The 2827-nt window shown below is 45.3% G+C and overlaps 1 pseudogene; it reads right to left on the reverse strand.

The window, feature by feature from the left end:
- Window positions 1–2397: 2397 nt before the first annotated feature.
- LOC100959382 overlaps window positions 2398–2827 on the reverse strand; it is a 6696-nt pseudogene continuing 6266 nt past the window's right edge.

Genomic DNA, 2827 nt, shown 5'->3' on the forward strand with positions numbered 1-2827 from the left:
TGAGTCAGCAAACTTCAGAACTATTATATAGGTTTGACACACTTGCTACTTGTGCACACTTAGATCACATCATCAAATCTCCAAGTCTTGGTTTCCTTACTGTAAAATGGGAATAATAACATACACAAGTATTTTTTCAGCTCCTACTATGTGCTAGGTACTGATATAAGTGCCTTGTGAGTTTTTTTCTAGTTTATCTTTAATCATATGAAGTAGCTGTTATGTTGAGCTGAGAAAACTGAGGCATAGGAGGGTTAAGCAACTGGCCAAATTTGCACTAAGGTAAGTAGTGAAGATGTGAAAATCCAGGGGGGTCTCACTGCAGAAAACAAGCTACAAATTAAGTCACAGGGCACATCTACCTCTCAAGGTATCTGGGAGAGTTAAATGAATTGATACACGCGAAGTTCTCAAAACAGTGCCTGGCACACAGTTAGCATTCAATAAATTAAATCTGAGTTCTTGCAATGTGATCTGGGAAGACGTGAATACCTGACTCAACTGGTTTAAACAATAAGGTAATTTATTATTTTACCAACAGGAATTCCCAGGGCATTTCACTGCCTCCTTGGTGGCAAGACCTGGGAGACCAGGTGCCAGGACTTTTCTCTAGCCAGGAAAGAATCTCCCACCTAAACACACATTTAAGTTCCTCCCTTCAGCCTGACTGGGTGAGCTAGGTCAGGTGATCATGTCGGAACCAGTGACAGCGCCAAGACAACTCCAGGAGCTGATTGGCTGAGACTCCTTTGGCTCCACCCCTAGAGCTGAGATGGGGTGGTCTTTCCCAGAAGCAGGGGCTGGTGGGTGGGTGGAGGAAGGTTTTGTCGGAAAGGCCCTGGTGAGGAGAGGGCTGTGGGAGCAACTTTAAAGAGCTAGTGACCCCAGTTGGATGGGGACCTGAGAGGGGAGCCCCTGGGTTACACAAATAATTTCAGTACAACATGCCCTCTAGGATCCAGCGGTGCCGGATCCAGAGGAGGAAGCAGTTTATTTGGACTGAGGGTGGAGGTGTGTTTGTGGGAGATCCCTGGAGGCTTTGCCTCTGAATCCTGAAATATGAGAAAGATTTCTCCAGCCTGAAAAGCCTGAGAAGAGGGTCAGAGGGTACAGCACAAGTGAAGATCTCTGCCAGCCTAGGGGTGGGAGGAAGGGGAGCCTGGAAGTGGAGGAATGTGGAGACAGCCCCTTAGAAACAGAGGGACTCCTGACCCCCCCCCCGCTGAGAACACAAAACTAACAGCTGACCTTCCTTAGGCTTTCTGTCTGTGCGCACTTCCCAGGTGTCAAATCCTCATGATAGCTCTATCTATTGATGAGAGGGTGGTAGTGGGGGGTGGTAAAATCCCCCATTTTGCTGGTGGGGAAAATGACATACAGAGAGGTTAAGTAATTTGTCCAAGGTCACACAGCTGACAAGGGCAGAGCTAAGTTATGAATCTAGGCAGTCTGACCCCAAAGCCAGTGCTTTCAACATGCCCTCTACCTCCCTGGCCAAGCCCCCACTTATCAGGCCAGTGCGTCATGCCATGAGTCACAGCAGCTGAGGGTGCCCTCAGCAGAGGGGCTGTCATCTGGCAAACAAAGGCCAGAAGCCAGGTTTTGTCTCTGGTGAGCAGAGACCTGACCATTGTTTAAACCTAGCCCCCTCCTCAGGCTTGAGAGACCAGGAAACTGATGTGTCTTCTCTCCAAAGGAAATCATCCTTCAGGGGACTTCGGTTCTCCAAATCTCCATTTTCTCACTAGAAGAAATGGAGAAAATGATTACTAATTCTCATTACTTCCAGCCATTGGGAGAGGGCAGATTGATTGCTGCAGAGAACACAATGCTACCTTCTACCATGTCATTCAAATATTTTTTTTTTTCTTATTAAAGCAGAAACCCTGGGTTGAAAATGTGAGCAGTGATTGCCTTTTTTTTTTCTTTCAAAATTCTCTACAACAAACATATTTTACTTTTTAATGGACCCTCAGCCAAAAAAAGAACAATAAAATCTGTTATTAAAATGCCTCCATGGGCTAGACCCACATAAACCTATGCATAGATGCACGGAATGTCTTTGGAAGGCAACCCAGGAAATGGAGTAAGCAAGCGTGGTGATCTGGAGGAGGAGAGGCCAGTGGAGAGGGTCTGTCTTTGTGCTGTAGGATCCATGGAACTGCTTGAAGTATTTATTTACTTATCACACCAGGAGCTTGCTTAACCTCTTGGAAAAGATCTTTTTTCTAAGTCAAGAGGAAAAACCAGACTGTAGTCTGAAATCCCCACTGAGTCCCCAAGGGGGTTCTGTCTCTGCTCCCCACCAGCTCCCTACCCCATTTTACTGTTCTGGCTCTTTTTCTGCTCCCCTCCTCCCATGGGACTCTTTATTTGTCATTGTTAAAAGCCTCAATTTTAAACAGATTCTTGGACTGGTACTTCATATCCATCAGCTTGTTCAACTTTAGCATCTGTCTCATCCTCAGTCGCTTTTCCAGAACTACTCCCTTCACCATGAAGCTCCATGAGTTTTCCCAATTCAAACATGGGCCTCTTCAGCAAGTTTACTTTTCTAATGAAGACATCATGGAGAGGATAGATAGATTGGCGAGCCTTTTCTACGTCTTTTCCAATGCTGTCTGGAATCAATTTCTTGACTACTTCTTCCGAGTCATTTGTCTGCACCTCTCTGGTTATGATTTCCATCATCTTCCGTATTTGGCAAACCTGTTGGTGCTGGGCATAAGAGGTCTTCTGTATCTGATTGTTGGGTTTTTTAGTAAAAAAAAAAAAAAAAAAAACAACACAGAACAGACGAAGCAAATAACCATTGGTAGTCTTGACA

Source organism: Otolemur garnettii, unplaced genomic scaffold (genome assembly GCF_000181295.1).
Source record: "Otolemur garnettii isolate 467f Iridium unplaced genomic scaffold, OtoGar3 scaffold00156, whole genome shotgun sequence".
Taxonomy (NCBI): Eukaryota; Metazoa; Chordata; class Mammalia; order Primates; family Galagidae; genus Otolemur; species Otolemur garnettii.